The 12,059-nt window shown below is 39.1% G+C and overlaps 1 protein-coding gene across 5 annotated transcripts in view; it reads right to left on the bottom strand.

Annotated features, from left to right (window-relative positions):
* The window catches only part of LOC129776886 (actin-binding protein WASF3), an 89,547-nt gene that overhangs the window by 36,896 nt on the left and 40,592 nt on the right, over positions 1-12,059 (bottom strand). For 4 of the 5 annotated variants that reach the window (XM_055782799.1, XM_055782800.1, XM_055782798.1 and 1 more), the window contains exon 3: positions 2,509-2,575. The gene's annotated coding sequence lies outside the window, so the exon portion shown is untranslated. Of the gene's footprint in view, positions 1-2,508; positions 2,576-2,975; positions 3,117-12,059 lie in introns of those variants that run through there. The other variant, XM_055782802.1, reaches the window with a different exon arrangement.

The following is a 12,059-nucleotide window of genomic DNA, read 5'->3' as shown; positions in this document are numbered from 1 at the left end:
AGCAAGCTAGAAACAACGCAAAATAGATGTTTCAAAATCGTATATGGCAAACCCCGACTCTATGCAACTTTAGACCTGTATTCATATGTAGCCATCTCGATTAGCCCTATATTAGCTCTACGTCTGAGTTTTCTGTTAGAATCAGCGCCAGCCTTCCTGGACAGTGACAATCTGTTTCGCACAGTAATCACCAGGCTTATGAGCCACTCGTCTCTCTACTACGTAAAATTTCAAAATTTCTTCGCTTTTCAAAAATTCATCTGCGAAGAAGTAGAAGTGCTTATAACTGTTTATAACTAGATGTAAGCAAAATAAGATGTAAGTTGTGCTAGATCACACTTCCTTAAAAGAGACAATGCTCTCACTGGAAGTGCGCGTGAATCGAAATGTGATGTATGTAATATATAGAAAAAACAAAATAAGTAAAGTTGAAATTAAAAGAAAGAGAGCCTTTATAATTCAAAACATCATCATCATTGCACCAATAAATTCGAACAAACTCCTAAATTCACAGAAGCTCTCTTACAGAAAAAAAGAAAAAAAATAGCTTTTGATCACCTCGGATATTATTTTAGGATGCATCAAAATTTTTAAAACAACTCTAGAGTCGAAAGATTTGGTGGTCTTGAAAAGAACCGATGGGTTTGCGTAGTTTTGTAGAAGCTGTTGAAGATGGGTGATTCAAGATTCATTCTTGCTCTCGCGAGAACAACACACGAGATTTGTGTTCTTATTGCTAATACACGTAACACACTCGGAACGTCGCGAATATTCTTCTCGTACCATACACAGTGCGGCCCGAGGTGATTACATACTTTCCCCAACCATCGTTAACTATTTGATGACGCATAAAATCAACAACTCGTACGTTTGATTCAATCGTATACATCCGATCTCCACATCACGGTCTGGAAACTAACGTGGTCGTTCTTTTTAATATTTTTCTTCTACCATGCTTCTGCCCGTCAGTGCAAGCTCTGCATTATGCTTACTTTGCTCATATTCTGGGAATACATTCTTAGGCGAAAAACTTTTCACGTCATTTCAACACGGTGGTAAGAAAAAATGGACTGGCCAGAACAAGCAAAATATTTATGATGTTTTACGGGCATTCGACGACATGCATCAATCGCTGACTAATATTGACTTCGATGAACTTTCAAGCATATTTATAGATTTTTGTGATTTCAAAAGCATGTTTTCAGAGCAATTTTTGAGTTTTGGATAGAAGTAACAAACATCACTCATACAATTTTTGTCTTCCGAAAAAGATTGTTATACCACTTCGTTCGGCCAGCAAAGAGGTATTTTCGCTCAAATCCTTGCACTCCAAACGTAACGTTCTCGTTTTTGAAACTACACTCCAGTACAGATGTAGAAACGATGTGGTGCAAAATTACAGAAACGAAAATTACAGAGAACTCGAGGAGCAATCATTCTGATTACTCGAAAGCATTTATCCGAAGCTCACTATCCATACTCTTTGAAATGCTTAAAACTAAGCGTTCGATCAAGTAAACTACAAGAATTTTTCAAAGGGTTAGCTCCTGTCTGCCCAAACTTTCATATGGGCGTTGGGTGAGTTATTTTTGAAAATAGATTGTATACAGGTTAAAATAGCTTATAACAAGGCACTACGGGCTGTCTCCGGCCTCCTGCCATCAACATCAGATTCCAAACTATTCTCGTGGAGAACGGTATCAGAAATAACTTCTGAGCCGGGGTGAGCTCGGCCGGTTTGCTAAAACACTTTAGCAGCAGAAAAATAGCGTCTCCACGATATCAGGTATATGGACGGCTCAAAAGGACCATCAGGAGCTGAATTTGGGTAAGCGATTGTAATAACAGACTGATTTCCAGCAAAAAAAAACTCGCGTTTGCCAGGTCTTCTCGACAGATGTGGATAGCATCTTCGAGACAACTTCCTATTCCGTCTTCCAAGCCGCTGCTGGTCTCCGATTCGGCGAGTGCCATTGATGCCATCGAGTCGTCAGGAAGGACCTATTGCTCGACACTGTAGTATAGGAGAGTTAATTGTTAGGGTCCTTTGCTTCCACTGTACCATTTATGTTTATGTTATGAAACCCAATACCTGTCTATCGGCCACCGGAATTAGTCTTTCCGGGCTCGCTCGGAAAAATTCCGCTGCAAAGTTAATTCCACAAGAAGTTAATTGATTGATATTTGAGTTTATTTGATTTGTACATTGCATCATCGAAGTTTTCTGCATTGTTAGGGCGCGTCATGGCATACATGGGGCTCGATTAAAACTGGATATTTAAGGAATCCCCTAGCAGTCCCAACTTTATGTATGAAATGTATAAAATGGATTTTGTTACCATCAGCATTACCACCAATTCCAATATTTTAGCTACCACAGAGCTAACGACTCTTTTGACGCAGTACCGTTATTTCCAATTAGAATAAACGCGCCAAACATCTACCCAAGACAAATCACTCATTCTAAATGTTTTGTTTAATCTCAATGATTTTTTTTTGTCTACTTACCTTTCTTTTCGAAAGCCCGATTCGATTTTTTAAATTTTGATATTTTCTTGATCCTGAGTCGCCTCAGCTGAAAACAAAAATTGAGAAATAACTGTTAGAACATACTTTAACACAGAATCTTTCAATAGCTCATTTATGTTTCATCAGAGTTGAATATGTAAATATCTACGAATGTATCATCTAATCGATGTTCGATGATGTAACCTCTCTTGTACCACGACTCATGCATGAGAGCCAATCCTCAAAAAATAAATCCCATATGCTAAAATCAACAGAACGCTGCTTGCATTCGAGCAACTGCGATGCAAATCATCACCGCCGCGCAGAACCCTCAAACGAATTGATTCATTTCGAGATGGCCTCTGACCTTAGTAGCACTCTGAATTCGTAATCAACCCCAATGGGAGAGAATATGCCTTTTCGATTGGAAGAATGTTGTCTACACGACGTCGACTTTTTTTACGCACCTAGGCATACCGCATCCGTTCACATTCCATCCATATGGAATTCCAGCTCTCGGTCGAGAGACAAACATGCGCGCGTACCAATAGTTCGCGGCCTGCATAGTAATGTAAATATACACCTCACCGTCATCGTCGTCGTCGTCATCACCCAGCAATAGCGTATGAATATGAACACAATGTATCTATGCGCACAAATAACAACTATGTACATCCACAACACTGCATCGACTGGGAAAAATAAATGTGTTCGGAAAACTCGTCCACTAAAAAAGACACGGAAAGCGTATCCAGAGTGAATGCCCTGATGATTTTCGGTGCCGAGCGTTTCAAGTGGATGTTTGTTTATGGGTTTCCCCGGTTTCCTTTGGCGCAATGGGAGGGGACGGGGGTCTCTTTTCTCAGTTATGCCCCCATCATATGTGTTTCTCTCAGGTGCTTCTCCAGTTTGGGAAAAGCTCACGGCTCTCATACTCGATTAACGATTAATGTTTTTCCAGACTATTCTCCCCACTTCAGTCGCTCGGGAAAGCCCTCCCCCTCCTGAGCGAGCGATTTCTAAGATATACGAACAAATCATTTTTCTCGGTGTATGATGTTTTGCTTTGGGTTTACGCTATGGCCGATGCAGTCACTCGGCATTTGCTGTCAATGCACAAATCTCGCGTAACTTTTGAAAAGGTCCAATGTAACATTTTCGTCAACTCGGGAAAAACGAAGTTGAAGACCCGAACATTATTCCGCGAATTGTCTTAAAAGTTATCGATCTTTATCGCTCCTCTCACCACTAGCGATCAAGAATAGCTCTCCAAAACCAATCGTAGCTGTTGTTCCGTGATTTGAGTTTAAAGTTGATTCCAAGAAGCGAAAATGTTACATTGGACGTTTTGACTGCCCACGTTTGCACATTGGACATATTACGTTGCACGATAAGAATTTGAAACTAACTACTAAACAACAATCCAAAAATCAGCATTTCGTTCTAAAGACAGATTATTATTGTTATCACCCGTTGAATTGAACTGAAATCAATAACAACTACTGTAAGAAACAAAAGTTCAAAACGACCGAAGTACGACTTCGTGTTGTTTTGACTGCTTTGTTACTTCGGACGTTTCGGGCATCGGAGGAAAGTGGCGTCCGAAGTAACAGCCGGGTGCTTAAAATCCGAGTCTGTACATTGGATATTTTTTGTATCGGCGATAAAAAGATGAATAAAATAGATACGTGAACGATTGTTTTTTGAAGACTAATAGCGTGCATCCATTAACTCGATTTGTTTACATTTGTTACATAGGACCTTTTCAAAAGTTAAGCGAGAAATATACAATGAAAACGACGCCTCATTTCCGCGAAGGACACAAGCGTTCCGCTTGCAACTGGATGATCGAATTTGTAAATGATGTTTATAAATGTTGTTTGATCTCATTCGTGTGATCTCTTTTTGTTCCTTAACTGTAACTCTGAGTGCAGCTGGAGATATTTATGTATCCAGAACAACAAACAATTAAAACAAACATTGAATTTTTTTTTTATTTTGAACATCTTCCAATTGATATACATTCTACGGTTTGAGCTATTTTTATAGCAGGCATTCGATTCTGCCGAAAAATGTACAATTGACAAGAACTGACATTGAAAACCCACATTGGAATTCTACTAGCAAACTGTTTTCACATTTTAAGTATGACTCAATAAGAACAGACGTAGAAGTTGAGAAGTATCGAACTACGTGTTCACCATTATAATAAGCAATACTAAAGGGTGTGTCACATCAAATTGCATCACGGAAAAAACGCTGTAGAAATTTATTTTTAAGGAATTATATCTTCAGCTTTCGTTTATAATCAGATAAGAGTGTATAGATCACGTTGGCCATGCTTCACTGTCAATTTTTCGTAAATTTGGAAAAATGTCGTCGAACGAAAAAGAGCGTCGTGAATTAATCCTGTGCACTCATTTCGAGAATCCGGAGTTGTCACATCGGGACATCGGTAAGATGCTGGGAATCGTCCAATCCACGGTCAGCAGAGTACTAAAACGATACTTCGAGAGCCTAACCATCGACCGGAAGGTGAAGAACGGCAAAAATGGATGCTCCGTCAGTGAAAAAGATCACAAGCGCGTAGTTAAGCAGTTTAGATGTGATCCGAGAAGTTCGGTCCGGGATGTCGCCAATAAGCTGAATTTGTCAAGTTCAATCGTCCAGCGGACCAAGCAGCGGGAGGGCCTGCGTACATACAAGGTTCAGAAGGCTCCTAACCGCGACGAAAGGCAAAACATGGTGGGGAAGACGCGAGCCCGGAAGCTGTACACCGAAATGCTGACGAAGCCGCATTGTCTGGTAATGGACGACGAAACCTACGTCAAAGCGGACTTTCGTCAGCTGCCGGGCCTGTTGTTCTTCTCCGCAGAGGACAAATTCAGCGTTCCGGAGGAGATTCGCAAGCAGAAACTATCCAAGTTTGCCAAAAAGTACATGGTGTGGCAAGCGATCTGCTCTTGCGGAAAGCGGAGCGCCCCCTTCGTGGTGACCGGCACGGTAAACGGGCAGGTTTACCTTAAGGAGTGCCTACAGAAGCGCTTACTACCACTATTGAAGCAGCACGAGGGCCCGACCATCTTCTGACCGGATCTCGCTTCGTGCCACTATTCAAAGGACGTGTTGGAGTGGTACGAAGCCAACGGGGTCACCTTCGTGCCAAAGGAAATGAACCCGCCCAACGCGCCGGAGCTTCGCCCAATAGAGAAATATTGGGCGATTATGAAGCAGGCCCTCCGGAAGAACCCAAAAGTTGTCAAATCGGAGGCGGACTTCAAGAGAAAATGGATTTCTGTTAAAAAAAAACTACAACCTGACGTTGTACAGAACCTTATGGACGGGGTAAAGAGGAAGGTGCGAGCATACGGGCTTGGGCTCGAAGTATGAATAAAAAGAAAATGCCTAAAGTTGTTTAATAGTTTTTATTTCACTGTCTAAAATTTTCAAAAGAATCGGTCTACTGGGCGAATTTCTACAGCGTTTTTTCCGTGATGCAATTTGATGTGACACACCCTTTATTCCGTCGAACAGTTTGAACTGCAGTGTAATTTGACGATAACATAACTACAGGGATCATCTGCAGCTTTATCAGAGTAGACCAAAAACTTCCCCACAACAAGCAGTCGAACGATGTTGAATCGCACGATTTTGGAGAGCAACTCGCGGGTCCATCAAGCGAAATTATTCGTCCGCCGAACGTTCTCTCAATTAATCGATTGTGACCACAGGCTCTTTTGTGGTCACCATTGTCATTTGCCTTCCGGTCGGCACTAGTTTTGATGAAAAATGAACCAAGGATCCCACCGACCCATAAAGCCATAAAGTACCAAACAGCGACCTTTTCAGAATGCAAAAATGTTTCGAAAAAGACACTAGAATTCTCTTCACTCCAAATGCGGCAGTTTTGCTTATTCATATCCATAGGGGAAGGAGGTCCTGATCCGAACACCTAAATTACAACGGTTATTCATCACACAATTCTTGTTTTTGGCGACTTCGGTATTGAAATGTGTAGTATAACTCTTGAACTAACTTCTATACTGGTCGGTGTTGGTCATGAGTACAGAAAAGAGGAAAACAGAGGTCAAATTGAAAGCACCTTTTTTCGACACCTGCAAATGGTAGTCATAAACTCATTACAAACGCCCAAGTACAGGTACGCGCACATGCACATATACATACACAAGCGCAAATACATGCTTTAACAGATTCACGCCGCCGACGACGGACGAGAGTTTATCAAAGACGTTTAATAGCACCATCAAAAGCACTTTCCCGAAAACGAGCGCCGCCCTATGAGCCAGGGTTTTGCGAGCAACGATTGCAAGCACCTGAGTTAACGTGTTAAATAATTACTAAGCACTTTTCCACTTTTAAGTGGATCGGTTTAGAACCACATTTGAGGGTCGGTTCAAGACCACCCCGACTTTTTCCGAATAATGGCATGCCGTGTAGGGTAGGGCGGGGCTTGTCGGTCATTTCTGAATAAAGGGCCTGGCCGGGTAAGGGAATAAAAAGTGCCCCCAAACCAAATCACTAGCTGTATGGCAAATATTGTAAAGGATATTAAATAAGAAATTTTGGCGGTTTATTTGAACCCCTATGTGGTTTGACGTAGGATCTATATTGAAAAACGTACTTTTTCGATTATTTCACGCCATCCTCAAAAGATCCGAGATAAAAATTTGAAAAAAATACTGAATGTATACGGTGTATCAAGAAAAATTATCAAAAAAAATTCATCTAAAATTTTAGTACTAAAAAAAATATTGAAATTTTGAATTTTTTTTTTTGGGATTTAGAGATTCAGTACTACTCTAATTCATATTTAAATGTGTTTCTACAGCTTTTCTAGATATGTGTGATTTTTTTCAGTGTTGCGCGGTATCAAAATATATTTTTTTATATTTCCAAAGAGTGGTTAGGTAAGGGAGTAAAAAGTGCCCCCAAACCAAATCACTAGCTGTATGGCAAATATTGTAAAGGATATTAAATAAGAAATTTTGGCGGTTTATTTGAACCCCTATGTGGTTTGACGTATGGTCTATAGTGAAGAACGTATTTTTTCGTTTATTTCACGTCATCCTCACAAAAAACAAAAAAGTGAAAAGTAAAAATGAGAAAAATTGTGATTTTGTTATTTTTTTCCGTTTTTTCAAATTTCATTATCCACTTTATGAGAAAAGTCAAAATTTCAAAACAATTTTATACATGATAAAGGTACTCTATTGTACATAATCTGTTTGTTTCCGGAGAGTTTCAATCATGAATTTTTTTCGACTAAATTTTTTTTAATGAAAAAGTCGCTTGGAGACAGGTTGGCGAACTGCAACATTATGTTAATTTTTGGTTTTTTATTGCAGATGGTTAGAACTTATAAGCGAGAAAGAGACCAATATTGGTCGGACACCAGTTTGGAGAATGTTATGAAAGCTATAGAAGAAGGTTTGTCTGTTCTGGGTGCTTCAAAACAGTTCGTTGTGCCAGAACCAACTTTGAGACGCTATCGACGAAAATATCCAGACATGGAGGTTAGATTTTCAATTCAGCATTTGCGTTTCCATGTTCTTTATGCAAGAAATATTAAATTTGTATCAATTTCAAGATACCTCGTCCAATAAAGGCCGCTTTAAAGTCACATTCAGGTCCAGCTTCGAAGATTGCCTATACGTTTGCGGTTAAAAATGGCATAGAGAACCCTTTCAAACGAACATGCGCTGGACGGACATGGGTTGAAATGTTTATGAAGGCTCATAAGCTATCATTGAGAAAGCCAGAAAATACCTCAGCGGCTCGATTAATGGCGTTCAATAAAGAAAATTGTGACTTATTTTCTCGAACTTTGGGAGATATACGAGCTCAGTATCGTTTTCGTGCGTGTGACATTTACAGTGTTGATGAAAATGGCATTTCCACTGTTCCAACCAAGAATAAATAAATAATTGTTATTACATTGTGTTGATTTTTAGGTGACCAAACAATATTCGCCAACTTGCCTCTAGGCATTCGACGCTTTTTGCGCAAAGCTTTTGGGTGGACGAGTTTTTTAGTTTTAGATAATATGAGACACTTCAGGCTATATGAATCAGCATCAACATTAAAAAAAAATAATTCCAAGATCCAGGGCTCGCCAAAGCTTAACGTCGCCATGTGGAGCCGATCTGGCGTGGAGGTAACATCCATACTTCTCACGCTCAAGATCACGAGTTCAATTCTCACTCCCGACATTCTTCCAAAATGGAAGGTAAAAGTGACGAACCAGCCAGAAGCGTTGAAAGTCACTATAATACAGAAAAAAAAAAAAAAAAAAAAAACGTCGCCATCTTGCCTCCCTCTCCCCTACCTAAAATAGTCGTAGCAAAAACTAGAGTAGTACTAAATCTCTGAATAAAAAAAAAAATTTTGGAGATTAAACTTTTTTTCAGTACTTCAATTTTTGATAATTTTTCTTGATACACCGTAGTGAGATGCAAATTCAGTATTTTTTCAAAATTTTATCTCGAGGCTGGCGTGAAATAAACGAAAAAGTACGTTTATCACTATAGATCCTATGTTAAACCACATAGGGTTTCAAATAAACCGCCAAAATTTCTTATTTAATATCCTATACAATATTTGCCATACTGGTAATTTGGTTTGGGGGCACTTTTTATACTTTTTACATTTTCTATACATATCCTAAATTTATATTTAGGTGCCAATTTGATCAAATTCGGATTGAAGATCCTATATAATTTGAACAAGTGTCATCCATTTCTAGGTAACGGGGCGACGAACTTGTTAAAAAGATAAAGGAACGATGTTGAACACCACTAACAGGAGCCATTTGATTAGTGTGACAGTCAACGTCGAACAAATCGACCCCAGTTTCGAGACCGGAGTCAATTGGACAATTCTTTTCACCCAATTTATTCTATTAGGGCTTCCGAAAAGAGAGTGAATCGCTCACACAACTTGGAACTCCGAAGTGTGAAGTACATTCAACATTCATTCGACATAATCGATGTTGGCATGGGAATGACATCCCCGATCGACGACCAACAACATGTGTTCTAGATTTCAAAACGAATCCCGAGCCAAGCCCGAGAAAGAAAAAGGGCAAACGCCCGAGGGAGGGGCGGTGCCGGTACTCGGTCCCAGATATAAACGTCACGTGGTCACCGCTACCATTGCCGATTATCGTGTGTTGTAGCTACATAAGTTTGTGTTCGAACAGAATGAGTCATTCCATTTTTCGCGGCGGGAGTCGATGGTGAAGAAAAAATATGTGTACAAGCAAAGCGAGGAGTTTGTAGCCTAGCATAGATTTCCGCGGCAGATAAGCGATGGAACAGGCGGAACAAACTGTAAAAAGTTGTTTATTTTGAGCCCGACCGATAAGGGGCGTCCGCTGTTAATTGGTGCCGATAAAAATAAATGTTGAACATGACCTTCGCCTGTGTGCGAATGGACGGTTGACTTCTATTTGTTTTGCTGCGAATTTTGGATCCTACCTAACACAGCTACCTTAATTTCCGAATTCACTTTCCCTTGATCTTATCTCAATTTCGCTTCGGTTGAAATTAAAAATTAGATAATAGCGCACCGAACTCAATAATTGGTCCGAGCGCACCGTAAATTGCTATTATTAACAAATTGCACAACACAATAACGTTAATAATTTAAAACCCACCCATTTTGAGCACCTCTCGTAGCATTTACACTTCACACCGCGTAACGGCAATTGTAGTGAACTTTGCGCAAGCCGTGGAAGAAAGAGCATCGCCGTGAGTGGGCACAATTGAAGGCAAAATCTCGTTTGTTGATCTGCTTTTGGAAGAGAGCGCGCCGTCCGCCCACCCGCGGCCGTAACGCAAGCCAAACTCGGTTCGAACAGAGCAATAAAACCGCACAAATCAGGTCGCTCAAAAAAGCCTCATTTTGTGCAAATGCTAGTGTGGAGAAAGGACTTACCCAATCGAAGGTTCATGGCGCAAAACTGCTGCGATATAGTAGATGAATGTAGTTGGAAGATCGAATCACGCCAGATATGACGATGCTTCTTACATGATGATTGTAGTTTGTGTAACACATGAAACCATCGTGCTTTCATGCGGCGAAGCTATCCATGAGATAATCACATCTTAGATAGAAACATCTGTTTGTCGGTAACATGTGTAAGCGGATTATGCCATTACAATCACTGTTTTGATTAATGTATAAAGCATATAACAAGTATGACTAGGATGATAAGCGATAGAAAATACTACTTTCCAACATTAAGTGGCAGTCCCCTTGCTATAAATAGTAGAATAAGTTGAAATGTAAATAAACTATAGATATACGAATAGATTTAAGAATTGAGTGTTCATCAACATTGTTACAATTTCCTTATATCCCATCCTTCTCCTAAAAATATGTCACCCTTCTAAACTCGAGTACACCGCGAGTAATCGGTTTTCCACCTTACTAACCATAGATGTAAGAAAATTGTTTATATATATATAGTTTTAAAATATATTTAAGAACTCGGCTCCTTTAAACTTAAGTAACTGAGCCTGTAAAAATAAACGAATTAATAAAAAAAAAACATTAAGTGGCAAGTTTTTCCTTTATTTTCTTAGGTATTTAGTTGCATTATATGATTTGAAACACGTTTATTTAACCTCTCTCCTTTCGATGATTATGTTTAAGCACTGATAATGTTTCGTCGTTCCTATTTTTTGAAACTTTGTACAATTGGTGCCAGCTATCCAAATTCACAACTTTTATTACCTATGACCAATTCAAATTACTACAGATTTTTTTAAATTATATGAATTGAATATCCAGAATAATTGACTTTAAAAAAAGCGTAACTCGAAATCCAAAAGAATGATCAGAATATTATGTACGGAAAACTTTAAGAAAAATCAATGAACTATTATTTGGGAAAAATAATATTTTAAAAACCCCGTAAAAACCTATTCAGAAATTGAATTTAATATTGAAATCTTTTATATCTTTCGATATGTTTTGTATTCATTGTTCTTACTGACTGACGAGTGCAATTCAAGTACACAACCAGGAAGCTTCACCAGTGTGTACCTGGAAACCGCAATGAACCTTGAGAAGCAGAATTCAATTCTAAGGAAAGTTACACGACATTATCAGAGAGTTAGTCCCCTTGAAAGTGCGGCTCGTCAATTTACTCAACAATGGAGAACTTCGCAGCATCGGAATTTTCTTAATCGACTGCGAAAAGCTATAAAACGTCATTTTTGTGACAAATACTCCACACGCAGAATAGAATTGGGACAGGTTGAACAGTTTCAGCTCGACAGCTCCCATGAAAATCGACTCATCCAGAGAAATTTAAAAAAAAACATGTTTTTCTGGAGCTTCCAGTACTTCGCCATGGCCGTTTTCCTCAGCAAACTTAACTTAAATTTAGATTTTTTTTCAACTTTTTTTCGAAAAATTTTAATTTAAAAACTATAAAGTCTACAAAAAGCTGGTCAGAGAACGTAAAGTGGGAAATTTTTTAGGTTTTTATTAAAAATTATTAAACAAATATTTTGAAAAAAAAT

This window comes from Toxorhynchites rutilus, chromosome 3 (genome assembly GCF_029784135.1).
Source record: "Toxorhynchites rutilus septentrionalis strain SRP chromosome 3, ASM2978413v1, whole genome shotgun sequence".
In the NCBI taxonomy this organism is placed as follows: domain Eukaryota; kingdom Metazoa; phylum Arthropoda; class Insecta; order Diptera; family Culicidae; genus Toxorhynchites; species Toxorhynchites rutilus.
This window is presented reverse-complemented; position numbering and strand designations above follow the sequence as displayed.